Source organism: Pinus tabuliformis, chromosome 5_1 (genome assembly GCF_031772625.1).
Source record: "Pinus tabuliformis cultivar Carrire ecotype Pingquan chromosome 5_1, CPIR1, whole genome shotgun sequence".
NCBI lineage: Eukaryota > Viridiplantae > Streptophyta > Pinopsida > Pinales > Pinaceae > Pinus > Pinus tabuliformis.
Window position 1 is genome coordinate 274,659,872 of NC_142305.1, and position 23,061 is coordinate 274,682,932.

The following is a 23,061-nucleotide window of genomic DNA, read 5'->3' on the forward strand; positions in this document are numbered from 1 at the left end:
AGCCATGTTGGAGGAATACGTGATGGAAATCAACTCATCCTCTTTGAGTGGAAGAAACAGAGCAACTAGAAATGAAGCTCCAGCCCATCTATTGTAAGCAATCTAACAATAACAAGTTGTCTTTCAAGCTCTTTATTGAAATTAGCATCATTTCTGTAAGTTTATCAATAGAAAGGACAGAGGGTTCATGCTACTTGAAAGTTTATCATTTCTGACATTTTCTGTAAGTTTTTCTGGCATCATTTTCCACATTCTTTTGTTTGCAGGTTTGGGTGTTCATCATAAGTTTGCTTGGCCTTGCACCTCTTGCTGAACGTATAGACTTTGTCACCGAGTAAGTGAAAAATTGCATGGTATATGTACATAGGTTATGTGTAATCTATACCTTGTACTGCAATTGTTTATACACTTGGAATGGTCACTGCAGTGCAGTGACTTCATAAAATATTATGTTTGTTGGTTTTACAATCTGATGTTTTGTTGTAAATTGTTGCAGACAAATTGCATTCTACACTGGACCAACAAGTGAGATTCTTATATGGCAATGGACTATGTACTCATATTTGTGGATACAAAATATGAGCTAATTGATATATATGAGAAAGTGTTTGACATTTCAAAGTAACTGATGCAAATATATTGTTAATTAATTCTCCTATAGTTGGCGGGCTGCTCAACGCCACATGTGGAAATGCAACAGAGATGCTCATTGCAGTGTTCGCACTTTACCATGGCAAGACCAATGTGGTCAAGTATTCTCTACTAGGCTCTATGCTTTCCAACTTACTTTTTGTGCTTGGCACATCTATCTTTTGTGGAGGAATTGCCAACATGAAAAAAGAACAACGGTTTGACAAGGCATGTGATATATTTTTAGTTTTTCTTTAACAACCTAGGCCACCAAAACAAGTCCGACCTGCTCATGATATTCATTCATTAGGGCCTAACCATGGGTGTTGTATTGCTATATGACGTAGGTTATTTCTGGAATCGACTCCAGTCTTCTCATGATGGCTTCACTGTGTCTCATGCACCCTTGGCCCTTCAACAATCTATGGCATATAGTGAAGCAGCTGTATCAACATTACAACTGTCTAGAGTCAGCAGCATCATCATGCTGATAGCTTATGCTGCATATTTGTTCTTCCAATTAAGGACACAGACAATTGTTTGAAGAAGGCCCAGAAACAAAGGAGCTTTTTCTCTGAATCCTCAGCAGCAAGAATTCTTTGTCTTGGGTGGTTCCACTCCATCCCCATCTCCATATACATCCATAATATTAACTCTGTTGAGAGACAATTGAGACTTATAGGAATCTGAATTCAGCATTTTCTTGCTCACATTAGTGTAAATCTCCTTGACCACAATTTGGAATGCAGGCAATACATTTGTATTATCCAGAGCCAATTCATAGTCAAATGAATCCATGCATGATTGACTACAAGCAATGGCTTATCTAATCATGATTCAGTGTTCGAAGGCTGCCAATTTGACTCAGAGGAAGAGGTAAGTGACGCTCCAATGGTAATTGGGGATCTCCTTCTAGATTTGCATGACACTGGCTTGGAGCTTGCAGCTCTGGATGAATCTATGTCAAATGGCAAAATTTTGTATCGTCTCAGACCGAAACTAGAATGTGTCTTGGAAAGGAGAGGCAAAAATGGTGATTTTTGGCACTCTAAATTTCTCGATTTCTTAGTGGCATTGTCTGATAGACGACGCGATCGTGTTGAAAAGTGGCTTCACTGCAACACTGCAGAATTTTCTGGGAATGCTGATGTACAAAAGTTGCAACTGGAGGCAATTTTATCACTTGCAGAACTGAAACAGGGACTCTCTGTATGTGTTTGTAAATGTTCTGTATGTTTTTGGCGGTGTGTTCTAGAGAAGGGCCATTCCTCTGATCACTCTTGTATGGGTAACCATTGTTGCGATGAAAAGTGCACATATTGCTCTCTTGAATCACACCAAGGAAATGAATTGGAGGAATGCCGAAACTTGGCAGGTCATGATGGGAGTCATGATTGCAAAAAGAAAAATCATACATGTATGAAGATCTGTTCTTTATTTGATAAATCATCTAATTGTAACAAATTTTGTTGCTTGAAGGTTGGCCATGAAGGTTACAAATTGCTACAAATTGGCAAATGCCTACAAATTGTTCATTCAAATAAAATGAAAAGTTATTTGCAGGTGGGATGTTGTCTTTTAACAAGTAGACTTCCAAGGATTGCCAAACTAAAGTCCCCATATGGATTATTAAGCAATGATGCATTTGAGATTAGGACAAATTCTATATCAGCATATTATTATACAACCTTAACTAATGCATTGACTAGCTTTTCCACTAGGCAATCAACTAGTGTAACGGATTTCACTTCGAGTGGATCTTTTCCAATATAATTGACTACAAGCAATGGCTTATCTAATCATTTGACTATGAATTCTCATGGTGAATCTAATACAAAAATTCCATCTATAAGGGACTTTTGTCTTCTCCAATGGTTGACTAAGACAATTGAAGTTGTCGATGTTAATGTAGGTACGATAAATGACTCAAGAAAGACTTGATAGAAATAGTGTGTTAGTGTTGCTTTCATGGCATGTATCCTAAAGGAATTGATCTCAATAGACATTCATATGCACAAGTTTAATCTAAATGGGAGAATGATATGACTAAAGAGTGCAATTCCTTTGATGAAAAATAAAAGTTGACTTAGTTCCCCAGGCATAAAGAAAGAATGTGATGAAATGTCTAATGGTCTACAAGACTAAATTTACCATCTGCATAAAGAAAGAATGTGATGAAATGTCTAATGGTCTACAAGACTAAATTTACCATCTACAAATGTTATTGAGAAACATAAATTTACTTGTGACAAAAATCTTCTCTCAACAAGATCATATTCATATTGACTACATTGAATCTTTGCACCTATTGCAAATATGAACTCTTATCTACTTATTCTTTCACACATTATTCATTCTGTATAAGAGTTATAACATACATCCTACTAAAGAAATCCTTTTACACTTTGAAGCAAGCCTCCATAGTGTGGTATAAGAAGATTGATTGATTATTAGTTTTGGTTTCAAGCATCATGAATTTGATTGTAGTGTTTATATTTTGCAAATGATGATACTTACATGTTGGTGACTTAATCATAAATGTGCAAGCGATAATACTTACATGTTGGTGACTTAATCATAAATTGAAGTAGTGTCAACCTAATTTTGGGTTTGAAAAAACAATAAATAGAGATATTTAGAAGAAGCTTAGGTCTGTCTTTACACTGAACAGTCACCACAGAATACCCCCTCTGATATGCACCTTTGTGCTGCAGATTTTGCATCATATGTAAATTCTATACTGATAAATATATCGCTTTTTTCATCTGAAAAAAAAAGGTGTATGGCGTCATAGAACAGGGTTATCCTTAAACCAGTTTATCTATCAACGGGAAATTTTTTCTATAAGAGAGTGTGGGAGAGAGAGAGACATTAGGAGAGCAACTAGGGTTATAAGTGCCAATAAAGCAGTGGACAAGGAAGGCCTCTAGGCCAAACTCTTTAGGCTTTGTTAGCTCTCTGTAATTCCTCCAGGCTGAGGAGAGGAATCCAAAGGTAACCACAAACCACTTGGAAGTTGGAATCTAGCCCTTCCAACGTCAGAGAGCGCTCTCTCTAGCTAAAATTTCAATCAATTATATCTTATACTAGGTATGGTGCTCACAGGGGTATAGATTCTAAAGGTTTACTGGCGGGGAAGAAGATAGATCCATTGGGCAATACGGTCATAAAAGTTGATTCTTTTCCAGTGAAAGGATGAAGAGAGACAGGGATCTTCTACATGGGCAAGGTAGGCAGTCTTTTGGAGTTTTCAGTCAAATTCATTGTAGGAGGGTGAGTAGAAGATAGGTCGAAATGACATATAGAGCATCAAACAACAGGATGAATTGTAAATGCCATTCAAGTAGAAAACATAAATTGTTTAGCAAACTGAAACAAAGCACTTTTTGAAGCGAATTCTGAGACAAATCTTTGTTCAACTAAACAAGAAGACACATTTCAAAGCATAATTGATTACAGAAGATAACTTACAAAACAAAGAAGCACATCTCCAAAGCAATTGACACAGGAATCCTTGTAAAATTAGGCCTCTGTCTTTTCATTCATTGGAAAATCAAGAAAATACAATACACACAGTGTTCTTTCTTCTCAAACTTGACCAACCCTTTGCTTCATTACAATTACATCATAAATAGATGAAAACAAATCAATTCCCACTTCTAGGAACCAAATTCCTTAATAGGATTTATGTTTCTAGCTAATGCACTGAATAAAAACTGTTTTTTTTCTTCTGCTGAAAATTAGGAATTGTTTGACCAAAGATTTTTCAAGCATATTTACATTAAATACTAAGTCTAAATCGATCTTATAAGTCTTTAGATGCCTCATAACATTTACCATGAGCATAAAAACAAATTACATGAAGTTTTGACATGAAAATCTCGGTAAAAAAGACGACTGTGTGGAAACGCAGCGTCGGCGCTGTGCAACCTCCTTCTTTAGTAGAAACACAAAAACGCAATAGAAAAGCTCAACGAATCCATGGTTGATGTAGCTACGGTCACTCCCTGAGTTGGTTGATGACTTCTGCACATGTGAAATGGCCTGGACATCGTCAACTTCCTTAGAAACTTTCTTTCGTCACACCAAGCTCCCAACTCTTAAAATTTCACCTACATCAAAAGCGCAATGTGACCTGTTCTTTATGGTTTTGATCGATGTTGAGATCTCTGAGCAAGACACATCCTGCTGATGATGTTGACATGATGCTAATAATGTTTCAAACCCATTCAAGCCCTTATTCACCAAAAAATATGACAAAACTTCCACCTTTACATCGAAACCCTATTCCCTAATGCTTGGCCAGGATACAAAACTGTTGTGTGGGCTGCTTCTTTTGGAAAGTCACTTGAGAATTCTGACTAACTGTGCTTGTAGGAAAGACTTCATGCAAAATATGACCTCTTAACCTCAACCCCGTTCAACAAGTATACTTAGGCAAAAAACCAAAAATCAAAACTGCTTTGTTTTACCTATTGCAATATTTTAGACTTTGGTTGCTTCAGCCAACAAATCCAACTTACCTCTGTCTTTCTCATGTATCTCCTTCAACTGCTACTTGGCAGCCCTCAACTCCCTCCTCATGGTAAGATTCTGCCTGCATATGTTTTTCAGCTGCCTATGTAGTGGGAGAGACCTCTTCAACATATATTTAGCATTTTCCATTGCTGGCTCATACATGTCCAAAAGATCACTCATATTTTTTCTAGCCATTTCATCCTGCTCCTTAAGTTCAATGATTTCACTGTGGGATTTCTTCAACTGCATCCTCAGCTTGTTAAAAGTATGTTGCCCCTCATCCATCGTTGTTTTTTTCTCCTCTTGTACTAATTTCTTTTCCTAAATATGCAATTCTCTAGCTGAAGATCTAGTGACTCTAGTTGTTCTTGAATATCCTCTCTTACTATCTTCTCCTCGCCTTTGAATTTGGTGACAGATGGTGTAGCCTTTGTCACTGGTTCTTCTTCATTAAGCTTAGCTGTCCTTTCTAGAGCAACCTTCTTCAATTCCTTATGGTCCTACTACAATTGTGGAATAACCATGTGTGCCTTCTTTAGCTTCTCTTGCAGTTGTGTAATCTCTTTGTCTTTATCATTAGGAACATCATCCTTTGGTATGGTTTCCAAGGCTTCAAATGTCTGCTCCAAGGGAAACTTTGTTGCAACAGATCTAGTGAGGGCTTTCTTGGGGACATTGTTATGAATATAATTCATAACAATTAGTTAAATAAAATAAATATAAATATTAAATAATTAAATATTATTGAGGTTAATTAGTCATTAAAATTAAGTGAAAAGGCATGTCTAAAAGACATGCCCCTTCATGAAAGGTCACCTGCTGAGGTATAAAAGCAGGGTCCTCATTGTACATTCAAATCATCTTATACATTTTTATATAATAATAAATAATTATTTTAAATACCAATGTGTATTTTTATCAATTAAATCTACAAGCTATTAATCCTTGGAGCAGAAGATTCTGAAGATGTTCGGAGCGAATTTGAATCATTTTTTCAGTATACTGGCATGATGTTATTGGAGGAGATGATCTCAATATTTGTGACCCCATACGTTCTTTTCCTTTTACTACCAAAGCGTGTTGATGATATTCTGCAATTCATAATGGATTTCGCTGTGAATGTAGAAGGTGTTGGGGATGTTTGTAGTTTAAGTGTATTTGATTTTGAGCATCATGGAAATAGTAAGTATGGGTCACCTTTCAATACGTCAAAGGACCGCAGGAGCTTCCAAGGGAAAATGGAGAAATCATTCCTTGGTTTTAAGAGCAGCTACCCTAGTTGGGAGCCAAATGCCCAGGGAAAGCGGTCTCTATCTACTCTTTTGGATTTCCGGCAGCAAGAACAGGATAGGCAAACAATACAAATGTATTTACCTGATCGAATTCCAGCTTTAAGAGCTTCAAGTAGTGGCTATAGTCCAGGTTATGACATCGCTTGTCCCTGGTCTGGTCCTTTGCTTATCGCCCACTCTTCTTTGCTCCCGTTACACTGTCTTTCCATTGAGCTGCGAGTTTATGCGTCAACACCGTTTGGTCAACCAACGCTTCTTTCCGTCATATCCCATTCAATCATGTTTATAGTAAAAAAAAAAAAAAAAATCGATATACGACTGTGGTAATATAGTCGGATTATATGGCTGTGGTAATATAGTTGGATTATATGGTTGTGGTAATATAGTTGGATCTAACATAAAATTGCACTAATATATAGTCAGATATAGTTACAAGAAAGAAAAAAAGAAAATATAAAGCCGCCTTTCTGTGTGAGTGAATCCCAAGAAGCTTAGGTCTGTCTTTACACTGAACAGTCACCACAGAATACCCCCTCTGATATGCACCTTTGTGCTGCAGATTTTGCATCATATGTAAATTCTATACTGATAAATATATCGCTTTTTTCATCTGAAAAAAAAAGGTGTATGGCGTCATAGAACAGGGTTATCCTTAAACCAGTTTATCTATCAACGGGAAATTTGTTCTATAAGGATTCTATAGCTTGAATTCATGCGCTAGCTACAGCTTTAGAAGTTGGAGTTTTGGGTTGTAGCAGACATTACAAGTTGGGGTTTTGGGTTGCAGCATACATTGATGGACTTCTGTTAAATAAATATGTTACTTGGGTTGCAACATGCATTAGAAGTTGGGATTTTGGGTTGCAGCAAACATTGCTGTACTTCTTTTAGATAAACAAGTCATTGCAATCTAAACAAAAACTGGCGGACAAATTCGTGTCTTCAACGTATTGTTGAGTGTTTCAAAGAACAGAAAATGGTTGGTGAAAGCAGCAGTACATGTTGATTTTTCCCAAAATGTATTTAAACGCAACAAGAAATACTACCTACAGTGGATTTTCCTGCACTTAGTTAGGTGACCTCACATTCGATCTGAAAAAAAACATTGAGCAGAGGAAACCTGTAACGGAAGTTTATTACCTGATTTTGCTAATATCAAAACATCCAAAAAGTTGTTCGTATGAATATGCCACAAATCCACCGCGCACACGGGCATATTAACCATGTAAATCAGGCTGCAGGTCGGCATGTGAAAACCATAAGAATGGCGATTGGCACTCCGCGCTCTTCATTACCCGGACCGATTTAAACGCAACAAGAAATACTACCTACAGTGGATTTTCCTGCACTTAGTTAGGTGACCTCACATTCGATCTGAAAAAAAACATTGAGCAGAGGAAACCTGTAACGGAAGTTTATTACCTGATTTTGCTAATATCAAAACATCCAAAAAGTTGTTCGTATGAATATGCCACAAATCCACCGCGCACACGGGCATATTAACCATGTAAAACAGGCTGCAGGTCGGCATGTGAAAACCATAAGAATGGCGATTGGCACTCCGCGCTCTTCATTACCCGGACCGCCTGAGTGACATTTTTGATCGACGGTTCTGGTGTTTGTAATCGTCTAACATCTCATCGTACGGCGTCAGAGGAGGACACGTAGGCAAAAAGAGGGATGGATCTCAGAGGGAAACGCCTTATGGCGTAATTATAAATTTACTTTAAATTATATATATATATATATATCTATCTATATATATATATATATATATATATATATATATATATATATATATATATATATATATATATATATATATATATATATATATATATATATATATATATATATATATATATATATATATATATATATATATATATTTAATTGGAACCAAAATTTTAAATTATATATATATATATATATCTATATATATATATATATATATATATATATATATATATATATATATATATATATATATATATATATATATATATATATATATATTTAATTGGAACCAAAATTTTGGGAGAATCGGTACCTTCGAAAGATAGGTTTCCACTATTACAATAGATCAATTATTTCATAAATTCCACAAACAAGCCAGTTACAAGATGTCTTTAGAGACTCCAGTTACAAGATGTCTTTAGAGACTTGCTAAGATCCTTTGACAAATAAAAATAGGACATGGGGGTGGGCTTTGATCCACTTATGTGTGCACATGTCACGAAACCCTTTAATATTGTAACAAACTCGGGTTAAAAGTTCATGTAATAAAAGTTAATAAAGGAAAAATAAGTACAAGGTCATGGGATATGTATTCCAAGCTTAATGTTGGGAAAAAAATCCTAGTGGGTGTTCACTTTGGTTTATTTATGGCTAAGGAAATTGGCAAAGGAAATGGAAAAGGCTTTAGAAAGGCATGGGACAATCATTGACATTTTATTTATGAAAATAATGGAAATTAGGAGAAAAGGAAGGTGAAAGGACACAAGTTGCATGTGAGGAGGAAAATGAAGGAAACTAATGGGAAATTGAAGAAAATAGAGGCATCAAGGATAAAAAGGATTATGAGGATCAATTCATAGCCTTTTGTCAGTTCATTTTGGAATTAGTCTCAGAGAGGAGAAGAGCACTAATAAGAGAAGGAAAGAAAGCAAGCAAAGAAAGGACAAGGAAAGCAAAGGAAGGACAAGGAAAACCAGGTAGGACAAGGAAAACAAAGCAAAGCAAGGATAAAGCAAGGAAAAGTTGGATCAAGCAGCTTCAAAAAGAATACTTGTAGGTAACAGGTTGCATGTATTATTTCCTAATTGGTTTTGGCATGCATGGTATGTGAATGTTGGTATTTGGTTTTCTTTTTGTCACTTGCATGGGTTTTTCCAGGTTCGATAGTGGATTTTAGCCTAGCCTTGCCATTTCTAGATAGCCATGGTGTGATGCGGTTGTTCTTGGTTTGAGCTTTGGATTGCTAGAATAATTTGGATCTGGGTGAGGTGGTCTTAGGAAAATTCTCAAAGGCCTAGGAATCCTTTGACTGGTAATAGCGAGATACACGGTAAAGCTTGATGGTGGAGACGGGTAAATTCCTCAAGGCATTGGAGAATAAATTTTGAGGCATCCAAGCTTGGTTGGGTTTTGTGATCTCGGCATCGGTTTAGGTGAGATCACGGTATGGTGAGGGTGGAAGTGGTTTAACTTCTGGATTCCCTTAATTTTTTTTGGATTGGTTTATCCAATGAGATCCCACATTCATGCTTGGAATATGACACAGGGGTGATTGGCTGAAAGAAAGATCCGGTTCAACCAATCTATGGTCGTGTGGTTCGTGGAAGTCTCAAACCTGGTTGGATTTTTCCTATGTTTAATAAGAGCTAAGTTTCTCTTGCTTTTGATGAGTAAATGTACTTGTTATGATGTTTATTTAATGGTTGTTATGTCATTGTTATTTATATGGTTTTAGGTTGGTTATAAGCATGGTTATATGACAGTTCTCAGTCATGGCTCTATTCATGTTTTATTTGTAACTGAATAAATAATGGATGCAAGACCTAATTGATGTTATGACAACTAATGTGAGAAGGTAGTGACCCTTATTGTTAAACCTCAGATAAGTTTTCAATCCCTTATGCTTAGACTTGCATTCATGACATTTAGGTTGCATATTTACCAAGTGTTTGATAAAATGTCAGTCCTAGGTGGGGAAGGTAAAGCCAAGTCCTGGTTTTAGTTTTTGGTTTACAAGGATTGTCTTCATAGCTGTTATGAGCCCTAAAAGTTTCATAGAGTTATGGGCAGAGGTTAAGCCCCAACTCTGGAAAATAGCCTTAAATCTCGCAATCGCTAGCATAATGCTGGTAGAAAAAGGCTATAGCCGCACTCATGCAGGCCTATGGGAGTGACTGGGAACCCATAGTTGCATGAAGGCCTTGGAAAGGGAGCGACTAGGGCTCCATTTCAACAAAAAGGGTGAGTTGTCGACATCAAGGACAAAGGTCTAGGAAGGGTGGGTCATCCCTTGGGGGCCCTGTGGCATCAGGAAGAGGTCATTAAGGTCTACTTACGTCGAATCCATTTCCTGAAGGTCATATGGGAGGTTGAGCCTTATCATAGTAGCCCCTCATCTCATGTTTACCTTGGGTAAGCCGGTGAAAGTGGGTATATTTGAGAGGAGGTTGTTACAGAGTGGTGTCAGAGCATGTTTCAATACTTGGATTGGATGGGCTAGATGCATGTTGTTATGCATGCATTTTCATGGTTAAAGTTGTTGTGCATGATGTCATAATTATGGCACTGGTATGTTATGAGGTTGAAATTTTGTTGAGATAGAGCAGGAGATGCAGATCATCAGAGAAAGGTTGCAACACTAGACTTTGAGGTAAGAGCAGATCGTCATATAGGTATTGTATGTTTGGCATGCAGGTATGTTGGTTAATGATTGTTATAAGCATTAGGGTTGTGTACATGTATGTTATTCTATGGTTGTTGCAGTTACATGTATGATATATGTTAGTTAATCAATGTGATCATATGTACCTGTGTCAGTTAGTCATGAAGGATAGTAACTTGTTGTTATATGCATTGTGGTCGTATGCATGATGGTTATGGTCATTGTACTTAGGATCTTGATGTTATATGTATCATGCTAATTTGGATTGGCCTATGCAAATGGTTAGGGTTATGACATTCAGGTATGAGTCGATATGCTTGTGATATTGTGTCATAATAATAAGACTAACTGTGCATATGTGATTGTTATGCATGAATGGAAATTGTTTATGAGTTTATGATGTGAACATGTTAGCTAGTTACTATTATGGATATCATGACCTTAATTATGTTTGGGTTGATATGTTGTGAAGTTATATCGTGCTAATATAGATTGATTGTGCAGACAAGATATCCTCCCCTGAGATACATTGAGGTATGAGTTTGATTATGTCGTCTATTTGGTGTTTGAGTGTTTGATTATGTCACCTATTTGGTATGAGTTTGCTTATGTCATCTACTTGGTGCTTGAATGCTTGATTATGTCATCTATTTGGTGTTTGAGTGTTTGGTGTCTATTATGTCATCTATCTATTGGTTGAATGTTTGACTAGTTGCATGATATGAGTTTGTATCTATAAGATTGCATGAAGGAATGATCTTGTTTGAGATGTTTGCACTAACACATATGTGTTGAGAACAATTGATATGTACTTGAGTGTAAGTAGGTGATAGTTGTAGCATTATGTATTATGACTGATGAATGTGAGTTGATTGTGGATTATGACATGGTTGTTAGACTTGGTAAAGGTTGATTTCAAATTAATAGATATGATGTCTTGATCTTTGGAACATGTGGCTAACATGTGTGTTCAATTACAAGGCAGCGTGCTTGGCACAACAAGGTAAGATAACTGGTATATTGTTATATTTATTTATACACTGACAGTTATGTGTTTATGGCAGTATGATATAAGGAATTGCATGGAAAAGAGACTTCCATGAAATATTGGAGAAGGCTCAGGTTGAGATTTCCTTTGGAAGTATTGGGAATCCATGGGGATTGAGTCATGGTGTTTGTTGCTAGTCTTGTGCTTTTGGTCTTTTGTGATTTTTTGTGCTTGAAACAATTTTGTTTATGTCTAGTGTATGGCCATACCACTTTGTTTGTGGTGTTGTATTGCTATTGGTTTTCATGGGTTTCTTCTTGGTTGATTTTAGTTATTTCCTTTTATTTTTTGAGGGTCTTGGGGATTGGTTTGGGAAAGAGGAAAGTTAGTGGAGCTGGGGGATAGATGATTGAAATCCAATAGGTAATATAAGACCTGAATGAAGCTCGATGCATGTATAAGGGCAATTGAAGATAAGAGTATGACAATTGGTTGGATTGGTGGGGTCCACTAGGGTAAATGGTGGTGGAAGGACATTCATGACAAAGGTAGCATGAAAAATAAGGTAAATGGATTTGAGGTCTCAAATGCCTTGGCTATGTTGGGAACTATTGTTGTCAATGTTGTGCATGTGTTGCACGAATAAAGGGAGTTCTCTTAACCTTGGCCTTATGATATATGGTAATTATGTGGTAATCATGATTATGCTAATGTGTATATGTGTATATATATGTATGTATGTATGTAGTTGTTTCGGGTGAAAGCACCCTAGGGCTTTGGGTTAGAACCCCAATAGAGTAGAAGCAAACTACAAAAAGAAATACTCATACAGCTCAGGCAAGATTCTTATATATCCAGCTACATAAGAGTGATCGTACCCAACTTTCCTTCGTTCGAGTAGGTCCCGCAGGGTTCAGACCCTCTGCAACTCTCGATGTTCTTCAAACTTGAAAATCATTCAGTTCAAACATACATAGAAGTATAGAAGTAAAGCATATTCACGAAATTGACTTTACATCATATAAACAAATGATTGATCACACATCAAAATGAAATTCATATATGAATTAAAACATAATTTGATGCATAGACATAGTTAATTTCGGAAACAAGGTAGCATTTGTTTTATTACAGTAAGCTATAAATAACATGGAGAGAATTCACCTAAGTCTTCTTCTTGCTCCAAGCGGAATTGTCCTCTGGATTCGTCCTATCCTAGCCTTCAACAATCTTCTTCCATTACCAACCCCATGATATCTCAAGCAAAAGAAAGGATATCTATAATCAAGGAAACAAGGGTTTCCTGAAGCTTGGGGAAGTGCATGAGGCACATGGATTCATCAGACTCAGTCATGGATAATCTCAGTATAATAACTCTATCTCTTATCCCTCTTAAGGCCTTCCCATAGAAGTCTATTTACACCTCTCCCAATTAGTTTTTTAGTTGGGAAACAGTTGGGCCATGGGCAATAGGAGGTAATCAACTGGTAAAACCCGTGAACTCCACCCATAATTAAGGAAATTTATTTTTTTTAAGTGTTTTAATACATATACGTGGGTTGGGTATTGACTGATTCGTGTGTACACGCTTTTAGCTCAGGGGAAAGTAGTGTACAGGGAATAAAACACTGTTATTTATATATTTGGACCAAGTCTGGAAGGAGGGGTTTCCCTAGGCCATAAACAAAGCATCACATATAACAAGAGTAGTAAATGGTGCTATAACATATGCCCCCTAATATATGTGGTCAGAAGGGGTACATGATGGCTGAAATGTATTAAGTGTATGGAAAGAATCATGTCGAGACTGAGAACGACTTCACTAGAATTCAACTTGCCAAGCCATCAAAAGAGATCAGAAAGAAACTGTTGTCTGAGGTAGGCATACCCATGCTCAGAGAAAGTAAAGCATGTCCACATATCAAGTACAAGCATATCCAATATGTATACTAGTATAAAGGAACTGAAAGTACATAATGGATCATCTGATCGTGATCGAAAAAGTACATGTCTAAATATCACATATAAGAAGATGATCAATGATACTGAAGGATGAAGCTGATCATTGATGTCAAAAAATGATCCCAATAGTACCAAATGAAGACGATGGAAAAAAATGATACCACATCGCAACTCATATGCCAACATATAAGATGTCGCTGTGAAGAACTGCAACATATAAGGTAGATGGTGTCAACTAGCAACAACAAGAGTAACTGACAAGTGAACCAAAAGATGCTGATGCAACCCGAGGTCTTCACTGACCACCGCGGTACATCCTTACACAATGGGAATGAATGATCTGAGGTCGACCACGTGAGAAATTGTTTGATTACTGATCATTGATGTATATCGTTAACAAATGCGAGACTACTCACCGATAATGATAATGAGAGTCAAGGTACCCAGTACAATCTAACAAGTGCGAATGAATGAGCTGAAGTCAAACACTTGGAAGAATCTATCAATTAGTAGACAATGATGGTTTCCCACTGTTGATAGTGAAGGGATCTGCCATTGATGACTGCAAACCCCAAGGTACTGCCAAATGTACTCTAGATCTTTTTCCCAGAGCAAATGAGTTGTATTCGATAGGAAAAGATCCGCTAGAAGGAAGGCATTAAGGCATCCTTCATCAATCTAGCATGCGTGTAACCCGTAGGCCAATAATGTGGAAGGAATCAATCGAAAAAGATGTAGTAACCCAACCAAAGCACGTTTTCGGCGTACGCAAGATGTAGCTAGTGCACAATAGAAACCCTTTGAACCAACCAATAATGAAAGCTGACACAGAGGCGAGGAATCCACCAATAGGGTCGAATGGAAACCAAGGCACTGCATGAATCCCAATGTGTGGTAATGAAAGATGATGTCGAACACAGGGGAAACCCCTCAGTCAAATACCCATGATACTGATCGATGTTGAGCACAAGGTGACCTATCAATAATGAAAATAGGGCCAGGGATTAGCTCTAGGTCTGCCCTCAGAGCAATTTGTCGTAGTCGATAAGGACAAGATCCGCTAGAAAGAAGTCAATGGAGACCTTCTCAAATCGACACGAGCAAAGGACCAATATAACTGATGTGATGACAAACATGATGCTAACAACCAAGGATGGTCGACTGAAAAATAGGTCAAGAGACACCGCAGAGAGGCCGAATCAGGTTTACTTCCCTTGAACAAAAGCACGACCCAATGATGACTATATGGCATCATATGATAACTCTGTTTAAGTTTGTCATGCAAGAGGCATAAACAAACTCTCCATATGATTAATAGAGATAACCAATTGGAGGAGTATTGACTCAATAACAAGGTTAAGGCGCTCCTAAGTCAAACTAAATCCCACCCAAATGGAGGAGAGACTTTCTTTTGAGTGCTTTGTTCAAGGGCGACATGATTGACTCTAGCTACCAACAAAATATGGAAATGTCATCCCGTTCCCACTCTTTTTGGAATATATAATTTTTTTGTCTTTTTATTTAAGCTAGAAAAAGAATAAAAGAATGCTATAGTACAGTGGAAAGAACGAGTGTTAGAGAAACAGATGATCTAGTTCCTGGGAGGGGAACATTCCTATGCTCAATGCAGGGAGGCGAAACTGGTCAAGGACACTCAAAGGGATGCTCTTTCCATGGGTAAAAGGATGCATCAAGTTGCAGAAGCTAAGTGATTGCATGGTTGACTTTGTAGAAGACATGGTCAAATAAGTGGCTTAAACACGAGTCCAAGTGAAGCCAGCTCAAGGCCAAAAGGTGAAAATAGTCAAAATGCAATGCAGCAGTACAACTCAACACAAAGGAGCCTCTAGGGTATAAGGCCAGAAATTAGTGCGGAAGAAAGGAGAATGTGTCTTCAATGCATCAGTCATGGCGGGACTAAAGAGGACTCCCGAGCCTACTCAGTATATTAGCATGGGCAACTAATTTCAGTGAGGTTCTAACTAAGATGCCCATGTAAATGATGGCTCTACCATTGCATCATGATTTAAAAATTGGCGAGTTAAAATGGTTTGCTAACCAAGTTACGATGGGGTCGGCCCTATGGCTAATGTAACACTGAATGAAGGTTAGTATGCTAGATGCAACGGAAAATGGTTTTCCCTAACCTAAATGCCAGTGAGAGAACGATACCTGCCATGACGGGTCAGCGATCATGGGGCCGAAACAACATCTCGAAGAAGTCTCTAAAATTTCTTATAAAAACAACCCACTCTTGATAATCCAAGCCCAGAGGTCAAAAAATCCATGAGACAAAAATCAATTTTGGAAAAAATATTTTACAATTTCAAAGTTATATAATGACTTTTGGACTCACAGTTTTTCCATTTCCGTTTGGAGCAAAAAGATGTGGAGAAAAACGAAGCAAGCTTTCCTCTGAATAATTGGACCTTTCAAATCACCCCAAAGTCTCCAGGTAGTCCTAAAATCCTATTTGTAATGATTTATGATAGTTTTTAGAAGTTTTTTCAAATTTTTGATCGTGGGAAACTATGCCCAAAAATTCAACTCTGCGTACACACAGGTTGGATATGAGCAACCCGCATATACGATGGCCCTACATGTGACTGTGTGTAAAGGGAACCCGCGTGTACGTGAGTTAAAGTTTTAACATATGAACTAATGGTTAAAACTTCAATTTTTTGCATGATGACTATCATTTGGAGGGAAAGAGAGCACCATTATAGATAATGAGGTAAAGAATGACCAAAATGCATTGGATGCTTTGAGAGGCTGTGGCTTACTTAAGCTCTCCAAAATGCCAAATATGAAAGCCAATACGTGCTTGCTAGAACTTTTGATCCACTACTGGAGTGCAGAGGATGACACTTTCATGATAGACCAAATGCCTTTACAGATTGAGGTCAAATATATCTATTTTATTACTGGTCTCTCCCGAAGAGGGGAAGTTGTGCATTCGACATGCAGGATGAGAGGTAGTCTTTTGGTGGAAGACTATGTCCATATATATTGTCCTGGACATCCAGAGAAGATTGGAAGTCAAATTCCAATCAAACATGTGGAAATTTTATCCTTGAGGATTTTTCTATTTACCATTGCATGGGTAAATGGGTCAACTTCCCTGCATTAGGCGTCACAAGTATCTATGAGCCTGGCAGTGGAATGTCTTACCACAATATTTGACTGGTGCATGCCTCTTCTAACTAACATGAAGAGTCAATTGACCTCTATACAGAAGGGTCAAATGAAGAATTTTGGATATGGAACCATCTTGTGTTCATTCTTCTTTGAGAAGGTACCTGGGCTACGTCCCAAAGTATCAGCATCCATCAGTAGCCCTAGAGATCCACGAATGGGTAGATGGGCGGACTTGATGAAGTGCCTTGGGGGTAGTGATGTGCCTAGAACGACCTTTGATGATGAGTTTTTCACGTGGTGGGATCAACAGATCATCGCGGTCGATGACTACCCATATGCCGACATGGATTTCCAAGGAGATCCAGACTTAGTGTTACTACCAAATGTGGCATGGGGAGACATAGGTAACAATTTTTATGTTTTTGTGAATTTTTAAAGATTTTTTGGATTTTTTAATATGATTTTTTTTTTTGATGAGACAAAATACTGACAAAATATAATGACCATGTTCCAGATGTGGGTCCAGTGAGACCTGATGGATTTCCGAGGCACAGGTGTCACGAAAGAGGGGCTGGAGAGGCGGTAGCCAAGACAGAGAGAGTCCTTTATGATGTTCAGAGAAACTTGGTGAGACTAACTCACGAGGTACCCATGATAGTTGCAGAGGATCTACCTAAGGAGATGCAGTGCCGTGTGGTAGGGGTACCACGGAACTGGGTCTAGATACTTCGGCGTGTAGCCAATGCTATGGTTAACATTTTAGCCACTCATCCTGAGCCGACTCGATAGATAGATCTATGTATGATTGTACATAATTATGGGCATAAGCCCAAATTTTGAGGGCATCTTATCCCAATTTTGTAGATTCTTTTTTGAACACTCCATCTATATACAGGCAATTTTATGATATATATACAGATTCAATTTTTTTGATGTTATTTAATTTGATGAATGATTAATGTGCCAATCTAATGCTTGATTAGCAATAGAGTCTGCTAATGAATTCTCAGATCGTGGAATGTGAACATATGTAATATAAGTAAATGATCATTACAACACTCTCACTCTAAAAAATTTGCAATATAAATAAGGATCACGAACCCGATAAGTATTATTTAACTGCGACACCACTAGTTGTGAGTCTAGATAAACTATCAACAAATCAATCCCATAAGATATTGCTTCAGATAGTAAATTAAGAACGACAGTATATTCGACAATGTTTTTCGAAGCAAGGCCAATACAAACTCCCCTCAACACCATCAACTGGCCAGATGGATAATAAATCACCCAAGCCACGGAAGCAAGATTCCGAGTGTGCCGACTTGCACCATCGGCGAATCCAAAATATATCGAATCATCCATCAATACCTGCCAAAGCAGATAAAAAATGTTGATATCACAAAATGCCAGATAGATATGTACAAAGATACAATATATACAAACAAGAAATTGCTCGGCCGAAGCCTAAGCAAAATACTTCTTAAGGTAGAGCCCATTTCTGGGCTCCGCCAGCTTGTTCCCTTCAAAATCAATTAATTCATAAGCCCCTTTTTCCAAAACACGCTTAACTATAAAGGGACCATACCACATAGATTTGAACTTGCCTATCCCTAGGGTGTCTTTGTCTTGTTGATAGACTAAGACAAGGTCACCTTCAGAAAAAACCTGAGGATGGACAGCTTTATCATATTGAGTTTTAATCCTCTTCTTATGGGCTTCGTTTATTATGGCTGCATCTTGACACTGCTCATCAAGATGTTCCAAATGAATGAGGAATTCTTCGAGACTAGATGTCTCTGGAAGAAGTTCTATAGCTAGCTTAAGGGACGGAATTTCACATTCGATAGGGAAAATAGATTCCAACCTGTAAACGAGTTGGAAAGGAGTAAAACCCGTGGTAGTCTTAACTGAGGTTCGATATGCCCAAAGCGCCAGGTACAACATGATGTGCCAATTGGATCGAGCTTTATCAATTGTTCTTTGAAAGATGGTCTTAAGGGACTTATTCACGGCTTCAACCTGCGCATTGGCCTATGGATAATATGGAGATAAATTCTCCTGCTAGAAGCCAAACTTGAGAGCCAATTCAGTCATTAGTTGATTTTGGAAGTGACTACCACGGTGAGTGACAATCTCCCTTGGGATACCAAATCGTGAAATAACCTGGTTGAAGAGAAACAGGACTGTTGTCTCACTATCGTTTTTGAAAGTAGGCATGAACTCAGCCCACTTCGTAAAGTAGTCTACGGCCACAATGATGTACTTGTTATTCCCTACCGAAGGCGGATTACAAGCAGTAAAATCAATGCGCCACTTTTTAAATGGATCGATAGTGATAATAGGAAAAAGTGGAGTTGGGTGCGCGCACATTTTCTGGGTATAAAATTGACAAGGATGGAAACATTTGACTGCTTCAATACAGTCTTTGAAAATCGAAGGCCAAAAGTAGCCTGCTTGCAAAATTTTCTAGGTTGTTGCAAACCCTGATAGATGACCGCCACAAGCTCCATTGTGGCAATCATTAAGTACTGACTTTGCTGCTTCCAAAGTTAAGCAACGCTTAAGGATTGTGTCAACCCCTCTGTGATATAATGTATCACCAATAATAACATAGTTTTTGGTAAGGGGACATAACTTTCGACGCTCATCTTTGCAGAAAGCAGGTGGAAACTTTGAAGTCTAGAGATATATAATGATATCTCTGTACCAGGGATCTTGTGAAGAAATGAGGAATAAATGTTCGCCGGGAAAATTTTCCTCATAAACATTAGCTTCCTCACAAGGCAGCTCTGAAATCAATTCTACAAAAACTAATGACTTCTTAGATTTAGCTGACAAGAATTTGAGATCGAACTCTTGCAAAATAAAAATCCATCAACTATACTTGCCCCCAATCACTTGCCTACTAAGGACAAACTAAAAAGGATTGACAGCCGCTAAGATGAACGTTTTGTGAAGAAAAATGTAATGACGAAGCAACTTGACAACATGGATAGTTGCCAAGGCCCATGTCTCGATGGGAGAATAGCATTGCTCAGGTCCTACTAAGCCTCAACTCAAGTAGTAGATTACATGCTCACTGAGAGCATCATCCTCCTAAACCAGAACCATACCGATGGTTGATTCTGCCACAGCGAGATACAAAAGGAAATCTCTGCCATAATTTGGTGGACTCAATAATGGAGCAGAGGTTAATGATTTTTTCAAAGCATCAAAAGGTTGTTGCGTGAAATCGTCCCACAAAAATGGAACTCCTTTCTTAAGAAAACACATAAATCCTTTGGTAATCTTGGCGTAATTTGCTATAAATATCCTTAAGAAATTTTCCTTTCCTTGGAGACTTTGAAGTTGATGAATGGAAGATGGGGGAGGCAATTGAATTATTGCCTCAACCTTGAAAGGATCAACTTGAATCCCTTCAGTCGATACAATGAATCCTAACAGCCAACTGGATGTGACTGCAAAAACACACTTATTCGGATTCAACCGGATTTTATAAAAACGACATCTCTCAAAGACTAACCAAAGGTAGCTGGGATGATCAATTCTCTTGCGAGAACGACTAGCTAAGTCATCCAAGTATGCTTCGATAACATGTTTGATGTTGTGGAAAGCGTAAGACATGGCTCGCAAAAAAGTAGCTCCAACATTTTTAAGGCAAAAAGGCATCTTCTTGTACGCAAACGTGCCCGAAGGACAAATAAAGGTTGTTTTGTGTTGATCCTCTGGATGGACAGTAATTTGGTTGTAACCAGAGAATCCGTCCATGAACGAAAAAATTTCATTACCTGCACATTCATCAACAATTTGATCAATAAAAGGCATGGGGTAATTGTCTTTTGTACAAGCTTTATTTAAATCCCTAAATTCGATACATACTCAGATCATTCCTTGCTTCTTATCTACTGGGACTGGGTTGGAAACCCACTTAGTTAGAGGAACGGGCTATATGAAACTCGCCTTAAGCAACTTTTCAACTTCAGCATTAATAGATGTCACTTTCCGAGGATTGACTTGTTAGGGTGCGTTGAAATAACCTCAACCTGATCAAATCATCTATCAGGGAGTTGGATGAGCACCATAAGTGAAATGTGGCTACGTGGTCTCCCGGATCTTCACCACTCTTCCCTTCGAATTTTGGGATATCTGAGGGAAGTTTAGTTGGGACCAGAGGCCAAGCCAGATTGTACTGAATCAGATCATTTTTCAATTTAGTTAAGTCTGGCAAGTTCAACGTGGCCAGAAAAGGGAGTCGTGGCGGACCTTGGGAATTCCATCCAGTGTGGGCGGGGTTCCGAAAGGTCTGAAAATAATGACCTGCATTTTGAAAAACACCAGGTTTCTTGAAGTAACTTATAGATCTCACCGAACCAAAAGGTGCTCCTTGTGGTCCAGTAAAATTCGGAGTTTGACCAACTCTTGCCGAAAATCCTCTGTAACTAGTGAAGTTACCCCCTAACGAAGTGTTGAAAGGAGCTGATAGCCCCTGATAAGGATTCCATGCATTAGAAAAGGGTGGAAAATTCTGAAATGAATTAACTGAAGAATATGACACATTCCCTTGTTGGCCGAAAAATTGATTCCCAGTTCCTATCCCACTAACCGCAGGGTTTGTCCAACTCTGGAATGGGTTATTACCTTGACTTGTAAAAGAAAAAGGCATTGACCCTACTGTTGGATTGGAGTGTGGTATATGACCACTTCCAAATGGGAAACCCTGAAAAGAATTCGATCCACTCATCATGGATGTAGAGGCGGTCGATGGTATGTTCAAAGGAACTAAAGGAATCCCGTGAGACGACATTCCATAAGGGATAAATCCAAAACCGGATGTAGTAGTCTGAGACCTTCCACTCGTTGACGGAATGGAAGTAGACCCAAATATAGCCATGTTGTGAGTAATAGAAGGGATGGAAATAGTTCCTCCTCCTTGTATAGATATGGGAGTTTGCATGCTCTCAATACTCATCATAGATGCCATGCTTCCAGTAGTGGTCATCGAAGAAATAGATGGATGTAAACCTGGGCTTGAAGGCCTATGAGTTGGGGTTCCGACGTACAATAGAACGTCTGGATGATCAAGAGGAAGAGGAGAATTCAGAGCTACAACTAACTCTGAAAGCTCTTCAACTTCGATATTATCTTCCAACTGAAAAAGTACTCGAGAAAGAACTGGTGTGTTCCTTTCTAAAATTCTACTGGTGCCAGGTCTATCTTGTGAACTAATGACCCCAAGTAGAGGATCAATCTCCGATGCGCCTGCTGCCACTAGTTGAAAACCACTGGCGGAATCACTCCTACACCTTCTAGGGGAAGGCTCTATACTTGTAGGTGATATCCCATGAAGTCTCCTAGACCGTTGAGATGGTCGATTAGCCACTTTTATTTATTTAAAATATCTACTTAAAGACTCAAAAAATTATAAATCTAGGTCGATTAGGAGCAAAGAACACTCACTAAAAAGTCCCTAAAGATATCAACAATCAAAGAAATCTTGGGTATTTTCGCTTCGGGTGATTAGGACTGGACACCAAAATACAAGAAAGTTAATAACACGGGCCTTCCGAAAATAGACTGGGGTAATTACGCCCTAGGCCTACTAGCGAAGGTATCAGAGGCAGTTATGTTGACCTCCAAACAACAACCTTTGCCGGTGCAAGAAAACAAGCTTTGCAAGGGTACCCTCCAGAAGTACTGCTAAATGTGATACAATGTCAGCCTCAGGTGCCATGGGATTCCCCTCCGCAGCCACCTATTTGATCCCTAGGATAGGCAACTATGGTCACCAACTTGTATCAGAAGCCGGGCAGAACAGTCGTGAGGCAGGATCCGACAAGTAAGAGAGGGGGTATATCTCGTCCTTATATTCACTCTCCTCGTGCTTTACTCCCAGTTACGAAGCTTTCCCGGTCTCCCTAATGCTATTGGATTTCACTCATTAATTAAACTTCTATGTTTTATAATTTTGAGCGGCTTTGGAGAGTTAACTCTCCTCTTGTCTCATCCAAGGTGCTAATAAACCTAAACTTGTTGGTGTATTCTGATGACAACATAAAAGTTCTAGTTTATTTTAATTAATCACTTGATTTTAATGAATGTTCTTTAAGTCAAGGGTAAATATGGGAGTGAAA

The 23,061-nt window shown here is 38.3% G+C and overlaps 1 long non-coding RNA gene across 1 annotated transcript; it reads right to left on the reverse strand.

Annotated features, from left to right (window-relative positions):
* Positions 1 to 7,448: 7,448 nt before the first annotated feature.
* On the reverse strand, positions 7,449 to 8,017 carry LOC149164447 (uncharacterized). The gene is made up of 3 exons (XR_016260236.1): positions 7,863 to 8,017; positions 7,581 to 7,768; positions 7,449 to 7,486 (listed from the first exon to the last, which is right to left on the reverse strand). It is a non-coding gene; the product is annotated as an uncharacterized LOC149164447 (long non-coding RNA).
* Positions 8,018 to 23,061: the final 15,044 nt, after the last annotated feature.